Raw genomic sequence first — 19,569 nt, 5'->3', positions numbered from 1 at the left:
AAAGCTCCCAGAATCCCTCAGCAAGGATGTCAAGAGAGGACAGTCTTGTAGTTGCCTATCGGTAAACATGACACACCTGGACTTGAGCCAATGACAAGTAATCTGTGATCATCTGGTCATAGGCCACTTTATCATAGTCCTTCCAACTATGGTGAGTTGCATCTATTTAAATTATAGCAATTATCTTTAAATGAACATCTCTATATACAAGGAAACATATGCATGAATATGTGAAGTTGAATATATATATATATATATATATATATATATATATATATATATGAGAGAGAATATATATGATTATATTCATTTGGATGCAAATCTCTGTGTCCTCTTTTTGTCCTTTTCTTTGGTGATGCATTTCCTCATCCATTTGATGCCTGTTTCCCCATTCTTATTCATTTGTCTTTTTGAAAGACTGCTAAGCTGGTTTTCAGCCAGAGTTTCCAAACTGGTGCACATAATAAAAACACTTTATAAAAATCTATCAACATTAAAATCTCTCCTTCCAGAAAAACAGCAGCTTAATAACCCCCCCCTTTTTTTTTAAAAAAAGCTCAGAAACATAGAAAATAACATAACCTATTAAAGACCCAGAAAAATAAATTTTCACCTGGTGCCAAAAGGGTGACAAAACTGCAAAATAACATGGTGTCCCTAAGAACAATATTTCATATTCAAGGCACCATAAATAAAAAAGCCCTTGCTCCATTGGCTACCTGCTTCATTTCGTTCCTTTTGTGCTTTTTTTCCCTTGGTCATCTTCCATTGCTGCCTAAATTTAGAGTATAACCATCTCAGAGCAGAGACCCATTTTTGTCATACAGTGAAGTTTAATAGCTTATAATAATACAGATAGATTTCACCTTGCCTTCAGGCCTAGTTATGGGATAGAGACAGCATTGGACACTTTAGTGACGGACATATACTGGGAACTGAACAGCAGAAGTGTACACTGTTGTTCACTCTTGAACCCTTAGTGGCTTTTGATACTGGGGTGCCCAGTGGATTCACTGCTACAGGGATCAATTCCTATTTTTATGGTGTTTCCTTTCACAGCTGTTCCAGGTTGTATGCCACTGTTATCAGAGTTATATTGAAGCAGAACCAAAAACCAAGAGGGACAGCCCTTAGACAAATATATGTGGAAGAAGGAGTGGATGTGGAGGTAGTAAGAATCTCTTGGTGGCAGCAGTTCCTTTGGAAGAGTGTGGGCAGGTGGCTGTGTTTGTCACGTAGGCCTAAGGTGGTGATTAAAGGTGGAATTGCCATAGGGGGTGATTTCAGAACATCTTTTGAGGGAAGATTTGCTTGTTGCTGGGGCTGGGGCATTCTAATGCCAGCTGACCAGAAAAGAATAAACCAGGAGGCATCTACGTGGCACAGAATCAGAGAACTAATCCTGAGATTTGGTCCTCCTAACAACTTTAGATATTCTTTGACCACTAGTTCCTCTTTATTTCCAAGTCCAGTTCCATCAGATACATTCTCTACTCATAATTTCCAGTTCTTCTAAAGAGTAGAGAAGCACTGCAGATGAATCAGAGAGCTGGACAAGGAAGCTGCCAGCCACTCCTCTACAAAACCCTGAAGATCTACAGATCTACTCTCCATTTCTTGTTTGAATTTTCATTTTCCATGGAGTGATCTGACAGCAAGAGTTTCCAGCTTTTTCCAATGACCCAAGCAGCATTTTAGAACATTAACCAATTAAGGCAGCCAGAAAAGATCATAATGGGACTGGTGAGGATTCAGTAGTGAGGACCCTAAGGGGTCCAGAACTGAGGATATAAAACTAAATAGCTAGGTAGTCCAGCATAACCCTTCTCACACTAAGGTGACACCTTATAGCCAATTAGATGGTACCAGGTTGTGCTCCCACTGCTAATCAGTCTTAAAGCTGCCACTCTCACTGCCAGCTGTTTTACCCAGTCAGGTAAGGTTCTCAAATAATGTACATATGGGATTCCAACATACAACAGTACAATATATAATAAAACAGAACACAGAACACAACTAAAACACTGCTAAAAACTCCCCTCTTGCTTCAAACCAGCCATTCTGATCATTTAAACCTCCACTTGTGATCTCAGTACCCTAATATCTCTGTGATTTCATGCCTCTTATTTCCAACCTTTCAACTACAATAAGACACCATCCAGACATCACCCTTTGGCTGCTGCCTGGGGCTTCTGCTGTTGATATGGCCTGCTGGCCACACCTCTGCATGGCAGCCAGTACTTACTCCAAGCAAGGTGGCTGGTCATAGAGGTAAGTCTGTTGTTGTTGTTCTTACCATCACCAACACACTGCCTTGAGCTTCTGCTGCTGATATAGACCGCTGGCCACACTTATGCGTGGCACTGGGTGCATACTCTGAGTAAGGCTGCTGTTGTTTTGTTTACTAGAACAGGTTCAGATTCTGGTAACCTGAAAGATAATGTTCATAGCTTGGAGGATGTTTTTAGAGTCTACAATGCTCCTGGAAAGCCAGATAACAGCTGTGGTCAAGAGTTCCTTTGCCCAGCTTTGATTTATCTCTCTTTTCTAGGGAAGGAAGATGTGTCTACTGTGGTTCATCCCTTAATTACTTTCTGATTATACTGCTGTAAAGTACTATGTAGGACTGTCCTTGAAAAAGCATTCAGAAGCTGCAGTTAGTGCAAAATGAAGCAGTCAGACTGTCATTGGGTAAGCCCTTTTCAGACTGCATATCACTGATTTGTAAGAACTTCACTGGCTTCCAGCTTGCTTCTAAGCTCAATTCAAAGTGATGGTTTTGACCTACAAAGTTATAAATGACTTGGGCATAGTATATCTGAAAGACCACCTTCTCCCACATGAGCTGGTATGAAATTTGCGATCCTTAGCACTGCATATTGTAGGACCCTGTATGGCTAGGTTGGTGGATGTATGCAACAGAGTTTTGTCTGTAGCAGCACCCTGAATGTGGAACTTCCTACAAAGGGAAATCAAGCTGCCTCCATTCTTTTTGAGTTTCTGGCAGGCAGATAAGACTGTAAGGCTTATTGCATTGGTTATTAAATTGATTTACCTCTATCTGGTTTAAAGCTGAATTCAGGCGGCATCCTGATTTACCAAACTTTTTTGCTGCCAGATCTGCTGGCCGAATACAGCCTGGGTCCATCCCTGTTTCCAGAGCCACTCTGCTGACCATTTTCTTAAGTCAAAAAATAGCCAGATCCAAAAAGAGTCAGGAGAAGTGGCTCTGGAAGCAGGGATGGATCCAGGCTGTAATCTGGTGGCAAATTCGTCGGCAAAAATGTCTGATAAGATCAGGATACCTCCTGAATTCAGTTTTAAACTGGATAGAGGTAAATCAATTTAATAACCAATACAACAAGCCTCATGTGTTATGTGACCTTTGGTTCTTAAAGGCCCAGGTGGCTGCTCTAGCTGTTTTAGCTATCTGTATTTTAAAAACTATTTTAAGTAGTTTTAAAAGTCTGTTTTAAAATGTTCCTAGTTTTATACATTGCCTTGGAGCCCTGGTGGGTTGAGGGTCAATCAATAAATGCTGTAAATAAATGAAATGAATGGATATACAGTACTTCCAAATTGGCCTGATTTGGTTAGGAGAATCTTGACTATCCCACTGTCATCATATTTTGCCAGCGGCTTTTAAAATGCCCCAGTTTCTATCTCTGTCTCCTGTTTCCCCTTTTTGAACTCAGCTTGCCTGAACTGATGCAAACTGAGTTTCAAGTGGAAAAGTAGTTTGCACTCCATTGACTCAGCAGTGGCGAGAGGAGAGGAGAGGAGAGGAGAGGAGAGGAGAGGAGAGGAGAGGAAGGGGTTGAATTTTGATCTTCTTAGGAGGTTAAGGAAAAAGCAAGCTGCTGTAGCCTCTTCTAATAATAACTTTTGCCATCTTGACTGCACTCCAATGTTGCTTGGCCACACAATTCCCAGTTTCCAACTGTGTAAAGTTGGAGAGTATATTATTCCATCAGTGTTGGATGAGGTTATACTCTCTCTAAAAATGCCTGTTTCAGGTTTAGATGTACTACTTTATTGCGGCCTGAGCTTGGCTGTCAAGGGTTCAGCAATGGTGTTACCAGACTACAAGTATGAACTCATACATGTTCTGAGTAACACATAACTATAAAGGATCTTGTGACCTAGGCTGCATCTACACTGCAGAATTAATGTAGTGTAAAGCTTGATCCTGGAGTTTTCCGGCTTAAGAAAATGGCTACTGGAGCACTCCTGGAAACAGGGATGCACCTGGGCTGTATTTGGGTGGCAAATTCTGTAAAAAAACCTTCTGATAACATCAGGATACAGCCTGAACTGAAATTTAAACCAGGAGAGGTAAGGCGAATTAATAAACCAAGCGATAAGCTACACACACACACACACACACACACACACACACACACACACATCGTCTTGACAGGGTTGTTGTATAAATATGGTCATCTTGGGTTACAGTGGCTAGGAATGCATTTCCATAGTTAAAATTAGTGCACTGGCTGCACCCTTTCCTGAAGATGGCTCACCATTCACATTACCCTATGCAAGTATAGCTATATTCTGCTTAAACTGCATGACAACATAATAAATAAATAATAAAATAATAAAACTTTTATTTGTATCCCGCTTTTCTGTAACTAGACAATCAAAGTGGCTCACAACATATTAAAATCCACATTTACAACATTATGGAGATTATCGCACTGTGTTCTGAGAACGTTCCTATCATCACGTGATGAGAACGTTCCTGGAACAGATATTACTACATTAGTAAACTAGAACGTGATCAGAACGTGATCAGAACTGCATTTTACCGCACAGCGATTCCTGAAACCGTTCCGAGAACATATTCCACCAAGGCCGCCTCCGTCTCCTGATTGGCTGAAAGAATGACAGGCAGGGAGGCAGTGAAGCAGGCAGGCGAGCGACTGCAGTGAGGGAAGGGGTGTGTGTGTGAGAGAGAGGGGGGAAAGGAGGAGGGAGGGAAGGGAGGGAAGAAGGAGGGATCGGGAGGAAGGCAGGGAGAAAGAGAAATGAGGAGAGATGAGCCTTGCAAGTTACATCCCAAACCTCCTTTGCAAGGCTGGGAAGAAGGAGGAGCTCCATACAGGTCTCTTCAGGCCGAAGAAAAGCAAGTTGCCAGGGAGGGGACTGGGCCAAGGGCAGAGCCCCGGCAGCCATAGCAGCTCTTTAAACCGGTTAGAAAAGAAGAGTCCTCTGCTGTCATCCCAATTCCCCATTTTGGCTGCTTGTCAGCCTTTTGCCTCCTGTGTGTGTGCGCATGTAATGTGTGCCTTCATAGAATCATAGAATCATAGAGTTGGAAGAGACCACAAGGGCCATCCAGTCCAACCCCATTCTGCCATGCAGGAAATCACAATCAAAGCATCCCCAACAGATGGCCATCCAGCCTCTGCTTAAAGACCTCCAAGGAAGGAGACTCCACTACACTCTGAGGAAAGAGTGTGTTCCACTGTCGAACAGCCCTTACTCTCAGGAAGTTCCTCCTAATATTGAAGTGGGATCTCTTTTCCTGGAGCTTGCATCCATTGCTCAGGGTCCTAGTCTCTGGAGCAGCAGAAAACAAGCTTGCTCCCTCATCAATGTGACATCCCTTCAAATATTTAAACAGGGCTATCATATCACCTCTTAATCTTCTCTTCTCCAGGCTAAACATCCCCAGCTCCTTAAGTCGTTCCTTGTAGGGCATGGTTTCCAGACCTTTCACCATTTTAGTCGCCCTCCTTTGGACACGCTCCTTTTTGAATTGTGGTGCCCAGAACTGGACACAATATTCCAGGTGGGGCCTGTGAGCTTCCCTCCCCGCTTTAATTCTTGTCTGGCTCTTTGCTATGGAATTCTGGGAGTTGTTTGCTTGCTTTTGTGTGTTGCTCCAAACAGAGGAGCTTTTGTGGGTTCCTTCCTGGAGGGAAGGAGGAGAAGGTCCTGGGCATCCCTGCCATCCTTGCCTCCTGCAGGCTGCCAGCACAGGAGCCCCGCTGGACATGACACTAGAGGCCCCCGCAGAAGCAGCCAGACCCTCTCCCTCTTGCTCTCTGCTCTGGCCCCCCTGTTTCCCTCTCTCTTTCTCTCTCTTTCCCTTCTTTCCTCTTCTCTCACTTGTCCCAACTTTCCTCCCTTCCCTCCCTCCTTCTTTCCCCCCTCACACACACACACCTTCCCTCACTGCAGTCGCTCGCCTGCCTGCCTCCCTCCCTGCCTGTCATTCTTTCAGCCAATCAGGAGACGGAGGAATGAGAGAACGGATTTGAGAACAGATAAGAATATCGCACACACCTCTGTTGGAACGTTCTCATCACGTTACAGCTCTCTGGGAACACATTCATATCTGTACCCTCCTGGAACACATTTGGAACACATTTAAGCGTTCTGAGAACCCGATTGGAACACATACGTGCGGTATACTCAAATGCGTTCCGTTCTCATCACGTGATGAGAACGGTCTCAGAACGCAGTGCGATAATCTCCTATGTCTCAAACTCCCCCCCCTTAAAACAGGATTAAACATGTTACAATTAAAATATCTATTAAAACAGAATAATAAAAAAGAAAATATATACAGTATGACGAGGACAGAGCGGTGGGCTAATACATGATGTGTTACTGAAAAACCAGGAAGGGCAGATAACTAAGCAACCAATGGAACCTGGGAGTTTGGAAGACGGGCCTTTAAAATTCTTAGCCAGAGTATTCCAATGCCTCACCAGACTACCAACCCCAGGATTCCACAGGATGAAACCATAGCAGTGCTATAATTGTGTAGTGTGACTGGGCCCCCAGATGTGGTGACATTTGCCTTAGTTATGTCCCATTTAAATTACTGTAACATCTTCCATGTGGAGCTGGAAGCTTCATCTGATACATACTCCACAGATTCCACTTTAGGCAAAGTAGCAATGCTTAATTATCTGCCCTTCCTGGTTTTTCAGTGACATCCTAATTCTAAGCTTTAATTTTTTAAAAAGCACAAGCTCTTGGACCAAGGTTGGGCAAAGTATGGCCCACAGGCTGCATACAGCCTCCTGGGCATCAAAATGAGGTCTTTGAAGCCCCCAAATCTACCAGACTCCCAAAATATCCACACAACTCAAAACTGATACAAAATGCAATAGTTTTGTTCACCCAGTTCCCCCAAGCCCCTGTGTAAAAAACCTGCTAGAACCCCCCAAAATTGGCCAAAGACCAGCTGAAATTAAGACTGGAAGTGATGCAGATTGCTTCCTATTTCAGTGTTGGCTGGTTTTTGGTTGAGTGGGGAGGCATTCCAGCAGGTTTTTAAGAGGGAGCTTGGGGACACAATTGTTGCTGTTGTTGTGTGCCTTCAAGTAATTTGTGATTCATGGTGACCCTATCATATGTACAGCACTGTGTAAATTTACAGCGCTATACAGTGGGCCCTCTCCTTACACGGGGGATCTGTTCTGGACCCCGCGTGTAAGGGAAAATCCACGTATGCTTGTGCCCCATAGGAAACAATGGTGTGTGTGCATGTGGCGGTGGTGTGGCGTGCATACGCGGGTGCACACACAATTGTTTATATTGTCATGCGGCTTCTGCGTAAGCAGGAAGCCACATATAGTGCGCCCACATATGGCGCGGGCACACTGTATAAATAAAGCTTAATAATAATAATAATAATAATAATAATAATAGATTAATCAGGTGCTGCTCCAAGTTGTTTTAAAATGATTGCATTATAGAATGTGAAAAGAAATTCTGCACTCTCTCTTAATTTGAGTAGTTTGGTATTCAAAATATACATTCAATTTCTGGTTTCCCTGAAATGTGCAATACTAATATTAATAGCAGCTTTTCAGATAAGATGTAAATGCAGAGAAAAAGAGAAACACAACTTAATTACAAGAACTTAAAAAGTGTTTGATAACACTTTGATATTATTGCAGTCCTTTTGCTCAAACAATCCCACTCACCCTGCATCTCAATTAAGTACCAAAGCTATTGAAATGAGAAGCAAGAAAGCACCTCAGCTTTGCTTAATAATTTGGAGTCCTTACTGGAAGTATTAAATATCTTTGTATTTTGTGTGTGTGTATATGTGTTATACATGTGTGTGTGTGTGTGTGTGTGTGTGTGTGTGTGTGTGTGTATTTGGTAGGCAGAAAGGAAAGCTATTGAAGTGAAATCAGCAATGCTGATTTCAAAGAAGAGGGTCCTTTTAAAGAAATCTTAGAAAGCATTTAATGTGTAAATATCTTAGGAATCATTTATTTTATTGCGAGCCATAAGCTGAAATAAAATGCAGTTTATTCATGTTCTGGAATTCAAATGTTGAGTAATGGCATGCATAAAATTTGAATTTGCTAACTAACAAGGGCTGATTCTAAAAATAGAGGATTTCATGGGTCATTAACATGCAAAAAATATAAAAGGTTTCAATCTTGTTTTTCAAAGAAGAGAATAAAACTATATTGCAATACTTAGTGTACTCAAAATCAATGAACAGAAGGAAATCTGTGGAGATTATTGCACTGCCCTTTCCCATCCTTTCCTCCCGAGCTAGGTGCGGGATGTAAACTTTTAAATGCGGATTTTATCGCACACCTTTGTGCCCAGGCAGGAAGTATCCCGTACCCAATCATAGCATCCTGTATCCAATCCGGACTTCTCCCTCACTTTTGAAAGAATGGGATTTTTGATCAATGATGAATGGATGAAGTACAGGATGCCATGATCGGGTATGGGTTGCCTCTGACCAGGGCACAGAGATGTGTGATAAAATCTGCATTTAAAAGTTTACATCTTATGAAGACTGCTGTCAATAAGATACAAGTTGCTGAACAGTATCTATAAATTCTCAGAGGTAGTGAGAAATCAGACTCTGTGCCTTCCACAGCCCCATTAGCTGAAAAGTCCCTTCTCCATTGCCTACTGTGGATTAAAACCAGAAGACATAAAAACATGGCTGGAACAAGAAAGAAGGCTTTCTCCATATGATGGCCAGTATTTCGTAGGGCAGTGCTACTCAAAGTTGTGGTCCCTGAACTAGTGCAGGTTTGGGAGCTATCTACAGAGCATTTCCAGGAAAGAAACTTGCCCAGAAAACTCCATGATAGGTTTGCCTTAGGGTCACCAAGGCAGAAAGGCTTGAAGGCACACAACAGAGAGAGAGAGAGAGAGAGAGAGAGAGAGAGAGAGAATAGCTAATGAGCATCAATATCATACTGTTCTCTGGCATAGTTTTTTGTGGGTTTTTCGGGCTATGTGGCCATGTTCTAGAAAAATTTCTTCCTGACGTTTCGCCAGCATCTGTGGCTGGCATCTCCAGAGAATGCTTTGCCTGGAAAAATTGAGTGTATATATACTGTATGAGCCTGGGAATGCAGGAGTGATTTGCATGTGTATTGTACTGTGTTGATGGCTGGCCTCAGGCTGGGAGGCTAATGTAAAAGAGGATTAATGTCTGCTAATTAGTGATCATTATCTGCTGGGAAAACTCCTGACTCTGAATGGTTTCCCATTTACATTTGCTGAGTCCTTATTTTGCTATTCCTCAGGACTGGTAGCCAAATTTTGTTCACTTTAAGGGTTTCTTCTTTCCGGTTGAAATTGTCCAGGTGTTTGTGGATTTCAATGGCTTCCCTGTGCATCCTGACATGGTAGTGGTTGGCATGGTCCAGAACTTCAGTGTTTTCAAACAGTATTTTATGCCCAGGATGGTTAGTGGCATGTTCTGCTACTGCTGATTTTTCTGGCTGGCCCAGTCTGCAGTGCCTCTCGTGTTCCTTGTAGATTTGTCAGCAGCTGTATGGTATGCGGTAAACTCCTGCGGCTGTGAGAGGGTCTCTCTGGTCCTTGGCTGAGCAAAGCATTTGCTGGATTTTCTTCGTCGGTTTGTAAACCAAATGCTTTGGGTTTTTTTGTTTTGTAATTGAAGCAATTTGGTTGATCACATCGGGCCAGAAGTGGGTAATTTTGGAACAGTATAACCACATTTGGGTATAAGTCCCTAAGACTGGACAACCTCTCCAATACAAAGGTGATATAGATTTTATTATCTGTGATTTCCTAACAGGAGTCAGATACCATTTATGTACTAGCTTTAGAAAGTTCTCTCTGGTTAAAGCTGATCTTGACTTCAGCACAGAAGATGACCAAATAGCATACCAGTCTGATTCTGGAATTGGTATATTTAGTTCACTTTCCCACAATGTTTTGATACATATGGTATCTTGATATGAATTCAACAAAATGAGATGATATATTTGGGAGACTGAACCTTTACTATTTCCAACAGGATCATTGCATAAAATTTCAAAGGGAGTCATAGATCTTAACCTTTCCCCTTTCTTAAGTAAGCTAGAGGAAAAAGTTTTTATTTGCTTAAATTGAAACCACAAGATCGGTAATGGGTCTAGAGTTGATGCTAAATCTTCAATTGATTTGAGTTTATTATTCTTAAAGAGGCCTTTAATTTGATAAATTCCTTTTTCTTCCCAACCTTTCTATTGCCAAAATTTATGCTCATGAAAAAAAAATGTGGATGATGTAAAAACGGACAATTAGGTGACAAATCTGGAGAGAGAATATCTTTCCATTTTTGCCAGATCTCAATGGTAGTTTTAAACCAAGGGTTGTTTAGCCCTTTAATCTCCTTTCCTGATACTTTTTTTTTAAAAAAATTACTGTGGAAAGTGTGTACATCTATACTGAGTTCCATTTTTACCCATTTATTAATACTTTTCTTCATTAAAGGGATCACCTGAGACAATTGAAAAGCTGTAAAATATAATTGAAGATCTGGTATGGCTAACCCCCTCATTTTTGAGGGGAAGAATCTGATAGATTGAAGGAAATGAGGTTTTTATTATCAAAAGTATATGTATTAATCAATCTTTGCCACTTTTAGATACCATTGTATTGTATGTGGTTTTATGGTTGTAATCCCACCTCGATCCAGTGGGAGAGGTAGGAAAATATAAATAAAATTATTATTATTATTATTATTATTATTATTATTATTATTATTAGAAAATCAGTGGATGCTAAATTCCCATTAAATATAATAGCACAGCAAAATGGTGTCCCTTATATAAAATGAAGAATCAAGCTTTGATATTTGGAAATTATATCTTTTTGAACATTTTCAAACTGTGGGTGCGTGAATCCGTGGATAAGGAGGGCCAACTGTATTGAAATATGTGTGTGTGTGTGCGTGAGAGAGAGAGCTTGAGAATGCGTGTGTCTAGCTGTCTGCTTTTTCTGTCATAGCTCCACAAACATGAAACCTGGCTGAGATCATGCATTGGGAAATGCATTTGAATCAGGTAATGGTGTCTCTCTATGCCAGTGATGGTGAACTTTTTCGAGACCGAGTGCCAAACTGCAACACAAAACCCACTTATTTATTGCGAGGTGCCAAGTCCCTCTGATTTTCCAGTAACAAACTCTGGCAAACTCTGTGCTGGGGTGACGGCACATGTGCCCACAGAGAGGGCTCTGAGTGCCACCTCTGGCACGTGTGTCATAGGTTCGCCACCACTGCTCTATGCAAACCTTCCCAAACCATACTCTCTATTTGACTCAAGTTGGCAGGGACTTTCCCAGTCAATCCTCTGTTGTCCCACCTTTTCAGCTGCTTTTAAAATGTCCTTGTTTCTCTCTCTTCTTCCCATTTCCCCCTTCTTTGTTTGCCTATTTCAATTGCTGTAAACTGAGTTCAAAGTGCAAAAGTAGTTTAAACTCAGCTAACTCAGTAGGAGGGGAATAAATGTTGCCCTTTCCAGTAGGCTCCAAAGCAACTGTTGCAATCTCTGCTAGCTTGTGTCCCCCCCCCCCCCCCCCATTAATAATTTTTGCCATCATGGCCATATTCTCATGTTGCTTGGCTTGTTTTTGCCTGAAATGTTGGAGTGTATGCCAAATCCACTTTGTAGGCAATGCAGTCTTCTCCCCAACATGATCAATTCTGTGTTGTCAGAGAGTGGATGATCAGTGGGGCTGCATCCAGCTATTTTCCTCTAGCTGAACATTCTGTAATAGTCAACTGCAGGGATCTCTGAGGGTTTTGGGGGGGGGGGTTGGATCACTGCATTGTTGGAACAGGATTCTGAACCCTGCAACAATTGAAAAAATGAGTTGTGATGGTGTGTCTGATTTACACCTTCATATTTCACTAACTGGATGCCAGTTCTATTTTCCTGACAGTTGACACACATGCTAAAGGGACCCTGAGGTTGTATAGTTCAGCTTTATTTTGTTTTTAAAATAGACTAATTGATTTTAATTAATTAAAAACATTTGTAGCCTGCAGTACTACACAGAGGTGAGGTAACAGGTATCAGGCTCCACTGAAAATGCCTGCTGTTGATTTCAATGGGTGGGTGAGGGATGCCTGAGAACCAAGCTATTTAAACTTTTTGCCCTTTTCACTGTTAAAACAAAAGAAATCTATGTAATTCAGTTGCCTGGTGAGTTTTGACTCCATTTGTGACCTAGTTAACATGGTGTTGCCTTGCCACTCAATGTGGTACTGCTGGCTATAATTAGTTTTTAATGAATTAAAATTAATTAGTCTGTTTTTTGTTTTTTTTTTAAAAAAGCTAATCTCAGATTATATGATCTAAACTTTCAGGGGTCTAGATTTTACCATCTTTGGGCAGACAAACATGGACATTTTATTACTGTAAATCAATAATATCCATAAACACTTTCTTGAAAGGCCTGGTGAGTGAAAAATTTATGACAGACCTGTCCTTATTTGTGTACCAGATCAAATGACACAAAATGGAAGTACAGCATGCTTTAGATGGTTAGACCAAGATAGTTTGCAGCTGCTGCTCAAGGTAGTGGTGAAGTTTGAGAATCAATAACAGCTCTAGTCAATCACAATTTTGTCAGTAAGAAGATGTGCTGTAATTTTATCATTCTAGCACTTCATCTAAAATGTCTATACTGTTCTGGAATGGTTGAGTGGACAAAGGACTCAAGGCTGCTAGGAACAGGATGACTGTGTGGGGAACGTGAGAGCTACTAACAGTGATGAGTAAAGTTCATGACATGTGTACCCACTACACAGTATCCTCTGTGTATCTTCTTGTGTATTGATTGCAAAACGTAGCATGAATCTGGCGTGGTCCTGCCGTTTGTCTAGGTTAGTGCCATGCCTCATGATACACTCATAACATTTTCCTCCCTCTGAAGCTAAAGCCATGTTTTCAGGCTCAGAGCTTTCCTTTCTGCTCATGCTACCTTATGCCAGTGTTTAAGATAGGTTTAGTGATGCATTCCTTGCCATAGTTAGGCTGCTCAACTATACTTGGAGCTTGTCAACATCCCAATATCTGTAAGTATCATATTGATGTTGTAAACCATCGTGAGTCACTGAAAGGATCTAGGGATGCCTGTTCCTTGCTGGGGGAGCCTGACTATTAAGGACTGTTGCCTTTAAACAGGGGTAGACAACCCTTCTGAGCCGGGGGCCGGGTTGCTGTCCCTCAGACAACTGGGGGATCCGAAGCCAAAAAATTAATAATTAAACATTTTTTAAAAAATTAAATAAATAAATAAGCCGGGACAAATGTAGGACAAAATTTTCAAATGGAGGGCACTTTTAAAATAAAAAATGGAGGACACGTGAAAAAATTTGCTGATTTTAAAAAAATGTTAAGATAAATGCATGTTTCTGAGGCTTCTATAGACAATTGCCCCACCTTGCCCCTTGCGCGAGATGCCAAAGGCCCCAGCGGCAATCGGCGGCAGGACTGGGCTGGGGCCGGTCCCAAGGCCTCGCTGGGCCGCATCCGGCCCACGGGCCACAGGTTGCCTACCCCTGCCTTTAAATCTAGTGGTTCATCCTTGTACAACAATGCTGCATATCACTTCTGATTCTAGAAGCTAAGTAGGACTAGGGTGGTACTTGGTTGGGAGACCATCAGGGAATACCAGAGATTTCCAGGTAGGGCTAGGGAATAATGCTTCCAACAACCCTGAAAAGTCATTGCCAATCAGAGGTGGCAATATTGGTCTAGATGGACCCAAGTTGCTTAACTACGATCCCTATAGCCCCCAGTGCACTTGTCTGCTTATCATAGCTGAAAGAAAAAGAAATAGGGATGTTTTGGCTGGTGTAAGATATAAAAGCAAATCACTTTCAATACAGTGAATTTATGAAATAAGTATTAAAAAACCATATAGTGACATCATTGTTTTGAGACTTAATGAAGGTGAAAGAGTTGGACAGAAGTGAAATATATCCTAAGCTTTGTTGCTGAATTACTCATTACATAATGAGATTAATCCCAGGAGGCTGGGACAGTCTGGAGTTTAAAAACATGTTCAAAGCTAAAGCATTAGTTTATGTTGTCATCTGAACTGACCTTCTTATTTATATGTGATGAAACAAAATGGAGCTTGGGATTTTTAGTGTGGTGGATAAATGACTCCAGTCTTCCAGTATATATCACTTAATAGATACTTTCTGAATGTACTAAGCATCTGAGAGCAAGAACTGAAAGGCAATGCCAATGAGTGTTCATTCTTGGGTCTGATATAGAAAATGACAGTGCTAATAATTTTTCTTTCATGGCTCAAATCATCATCATCATAGCATAAAATGTGTTTTGATAAACCTCAGTGTACTCATAGTTAGGCAATAAATGCAACTGAGGACATATTGTGTCTGGTGCCAGTGGTGCATGTAAAAGACCTTGCTGAACAGGAAAAGCTTAGTAAGAATTTATGGTGCTGAAACTTGGATCTTCTGTATGTGTGACAGACAGAGGTTGGGGGAATAAGTGTTGCTATTTGTACATGTTGAAACACCCTAAAGAATTTGAATTTTCCACTTTAGAATGCAGATAATAGGCAAATCTCTCACTCACAAAGTATTAAATAGATCTTGCTGAGTCCTGAGTGCCACCTAAGAGCCAACATAAGCATCATGGTTCTGAATTATACTTTATTATCAATGTCAGCCAGGTAGATCTGTGGTTCCTTACCCTCATGCCCCATAACTATCATGGTGTCATGATGCTGAGGAAAAGCTCTATCCTTATGGAGGATTTGAAGGATGGAAACATGGTCATACTGGAAATGACTGTGACCAAACTTACACAGGCAAAAGGGTCATCACCCTCAAGTTTCTAGGACACCAAATATTGCTGATAATTGGAAATAGGGACTTAAAATTCTACCAAAGTAGTCACATCAATCTTATAAATCACAGAAAATGAGAATCAAAACAATAATAGCAAGGGGGGGAACAGTAGTAAGGTTTCCACTCTACATAATTAACATCTGTCTGTCTGTTTATCCATCTATCTATCCCCCCATCCAAAAAAGTAATGAATTTTTTTTTATCTTCCAGATATTTTGTTCTTCAAAATATCCTTCAGCAACACTCAATATGGCTACTGGTAAAAGACTGTGAAAATTCTATTCTGAAACATGAGGTAGGCCAAAGCTTTCCCAGTACTGTTGTACACTTGGCTGGGAGTAGCATATACTTCCAAATTAACTTTACTAGAAATGAGTAGTGCCAATTTGTTTCCACAAAAATAGATACTCAAGGCAAGTGCAAAGCTTTGGTAGTGTCTGCTGAAGCATCTGTCTGGTGCCTTGTAGGTGCAGCTGCCTTCTTGTGCTTCTGCCATTATAGAAATACCATATTATTTAAGTACCACAATATTTTTTTTCTCTGTGGTTGCATCTCAGAACATGCTTACAGGAAACACTTCAGGATAGCAGTAGCTGTGGTATGAACTGCATATGTGTGTGCTGCAAACCTTCAAACAAAATAATGTTGACACCCCAGCACCTGTGCCTGAGGACAGATAACATACACAAACTCACATTCACAGCTTTCATCTTCAGTATATAACAGCAATACACAAAGAGGGTATGGAGGATTGTCTTCAGGGAGATCCCTGCAGAGAAAAATTTCTTAAGATTTGCAGCATGATTTGAATGATCTATGCCTTCAAGAATATATGGAGATGGAGATAAGGAGAACTGAGAATTCATTTCCCCAAAGTAATCTTTAGATTATTTAACCAGCAGCCATTTCTTGCTTTCACATTATCTGGTTATTATATGTAGAAAATCCCTCCAACTCAAACGTTTATCTTCAGTGTGTTTCTATATTGTGTAATAACATAACTGTTGCTTTGAGTGAGGCACATAAAGAGAGAGAAAAAGAGAGAGAGGGAGAGGGAGAGAGAGAGAGATCTTAAAGCAATGGATATTTGTCATTCCCAAATTGTCCGCAATGGACAATCTACCTTCTGCAGTTCCATTCTCATGGACAGAATTCAGAGACATAGCGATGTTAGACTGAAATATCAGTGTGTAGAGGGCTCTTGTAGCACCTTTGAGACTAACTGAGCAAAAGAAGTTGTAGCATTAGCTTTTGTAGACTTAGGGCTGAAACAGATAGCCCTGAAGGGGTGGTTTGATGCTGTCCTTTGATTGATGGATCGGGGCCATGGCAACTACAGACCACGGCCCCAATCCAGCTGTTTGCCAGTGCAAAAAGAAGCAGCAGAAAGACACTCCTTTTTAAGCCAGCAAAAAGCCGGTTTTTCTAATGCCTCCACTGCTTTGTGACACTCCTGCGGTATTCAGGGTATAAACACCATGCCACTCTGTTCTTTCTTAGAAGGGCAGTCTTAGAGGATGGTGCTGGGGGATTCCTGTTTGGCTCCTTGGCCATTGGCCTGTGGAATCCTGGAGTGTTCAGTCTTGTCCCCTATTCTACTTAACATCTTCATGAAACCTCTGGGAGAACTTGTCCAGAGTCAGATGTCATCAGTATGGTATTACTACTTTCCACCTAATTCCAAGGAATCTGTTCCTGTGATAAACTGCTGCCTGGAAGGTGGAATGGACTGGATGAGAGCAGACAAATTGATGTTTAATCCAGAAAAGACAGAGGTGCTCCTGGGCATTTGAAAGACAGATCTGGGAATAAGCATCCAACTTATGTTAGGTGGGGTTACACCCCCCCATGCAGGTTTGTAATTTGGGGGTACTCCTGGATTCAACTCTGAGCCTGGAGACCCAGGTTTCAGCAGGAACCAGGAATGTTTTTCCCCAGTTAAAGCTAGTGCACTTACTGCAGCTGTTCCTGGAGGAGTCAGATCTAGCCACAGTGGTACATGCCTACATTACATCCTGTTTGGGTTACTGTAATGTGTTCTATATGGTGCTGCCTTTGAATAGTACTTAGAAACTTCAGTTGGTCCAAAGAGTGGTAGCCAGGTTGTTAACTGGGGCTGGCTATAGGGAGCACACAATTCCCTTGTTGCTTCAATTCCATTTGCTACAACAGTTCCATTTGCACAATTCAGAGTACTAGCTTTGATCTATAAAGCCATATACAGCTTGGGTCCAGGTTATTTGAAGAATCATCTCTCCTTTTATTGTCTCTCTTTACTGCCTAGTGAGGCCCATTTCTCTATCCAACAGACCTCTCATACTTACCTGGTAGAAGCAAGGGTCCAGGTTATTTGAAGGATTGTAGCTTCCATTATTGTCTGGCAAGGTCCTTCTCTCTATCCCACCATCCTCCCAGGCTTTTCTGGTGGAAACAAAGGAGGGCGCCTTCTTGATGGCTGCTCCCAGACTTTAGAATTCCATCTCTCGAGATGCCTGTTTTTGCTCTCCTTCTGCTGGCAGGTAAAAACATTTTTGTATTGTGAGACTTTCCCAAACTGATGCGAGATGGGCTTTTAAATGTTATGTGATTTGGATTTTAAAGTTTGTATATAGTCTTTTAATGTTGTTGTCGTGTACTTTCAAGTTGTTTCCAACTTATGGCGAACCTACATTTTAATACTTGTAATATTTAATGTTATTTATATCTTCATTTCATTTCATTTCTATGCTGCCTTTTTCACAAGGCAGTTCAGATAAAATAGTTTAAAAATATTTAAAGCGTCATTAATTGTTTAATTATTTTCGAGATCTTATATTTATACTACTTTTTATGCTTTTGCATTCTTTTCATTTGTATTGTTTTAAACATATTGTTAACCTGACTTGACTCCTTATATAAGCAGGATATAAATGAAGAAGAAGAAGATGATGATGATGATGGGAATAATAGTAATAGTAGTAAAAATAAATTTAATGGGACAAAGACTTTTTGTAGGGGCAGCACAAGATCTTTCCTCTGTTTTAGCAAAGTTTGGTTGGAAGAGAAGGTGGCAGAGTGAACACTTGCTCTCTTTCTCTCCTAAAGCATGACCATGTGCTGAATGATGATGGTTGGAATAAGACATGCTCAGAATATTTTCAAGCTGCTGCCTTCTCTTCCTGGGAAAAGAGGGCAAGGAGGTGGTTCTCCAAAGTTTCTCTATCTCTCTGTAGCCCTCGGGATTTCCTCTGACAATATCAGAGAGTCGGGGGACCCCTTGCAACAGTGTGGAAAGTGGTACAGGATGAATGACAGAATTGGGGGAAATTATGATATTACTCTCTTCCTCTAGGGGAGCTCAGGCAGGTTTATGGTTCTTTTTATGAGTAGAAATAGCCCTTCCTTTTGCAGGGGTAAATGTAATTCTAATCCTTTGTAGCAAGGACCATCTTCTTTAATCCCATAATAGATTGAAATGTTTTTGTTCCTTCACTTTCCAGATGAACACCATGCATTAGAAATGAGCTACAGAAATGACTGAAGACAGTTTTTACTGGGCTATCTTCATGCCATCTTCATGCTACCCTTTGTCAACCAAACTAAATTCCTAAAGGTGTGGGAGAAGTACTATGAATGTATGAGGAATTACACATATTTTCTACACCTTTGAGGTTTCCTTCATTGCCTCCTCCCATTCTGCTGCAATTTGGAATTAGCATCCCCCTACCTCACTTTGTAATTTCTCACTGTTTCATGCTAGATTGGCAGTGCAAAGTAACAGACTCTCTTAATCCAAAATGAAATCCGTGGAAAAATAACACCTGCCACTAAAAAAAAAAAATCCACAAAAAACTTTGAGCCCACCTGACAACTCACCACAGCTTTGAAATGAAGACCTGTCCACCCTCTGTCTCTGAGTGCAGTCAGAACAATAAGTATAAGAATGGGGAATTAGTCTTGCTTTGAATGGTTATTAACGATTTCCAGACTGGGGCCAGTGGCAGTTAAAACATACACATATAGCATTTGACCAGTCTTAACCAAGAAGCCATTTACCTATTGAAGACCGTGTGAAAATGTGTCTCATTATGTTTAATTTATTTAATGTTCTGCATAACAACTCTAATCACAATGAAATGAAACAACTCTAATCACAATGAAATCCTCTGGCATTAATCTTGTTGTCATACAATATGTACAGTATTTGCATGAGAATTCCACTCAAGTTTCTCGTTAATTAGCACTGCATATAAATGTCACCACTTTAATTTGCCTTATGTTAAATGCATCAGATTTCCACTTCCTGGAAGAATTTATCAAAATAAATATGGCTGCAACGTTAATTTCAACAATAAATATCGTTTCACAGCTGCATATTTATAAGGCTATCCCATTAAAATTTAAATTGTCTTTCATTAGTAAAAATAAGCCTTTGGAACATTTGTGATGGTTGCATT

The sequence above is a fragment of the Sceloporus occidentalis genome, unplaced genomic scaffold (genome assembly GCF_023333645.1).
Source record: "Sceloporus occidentalis isolate IW3139 unplaced genomic scaffold, rSceOcc1.0.p SCAF_6, whole genome shotgun sequence".
Taxonomy (NCBI): Eukaryota; Metazoa; Chordata; class Lepidosauria; order Squamata; family Phrynosomatidae; genus Sceloporus; species Sceloporus occidentalis.
Note: the sequence above shows the minus strand (reverse complement) of the source record.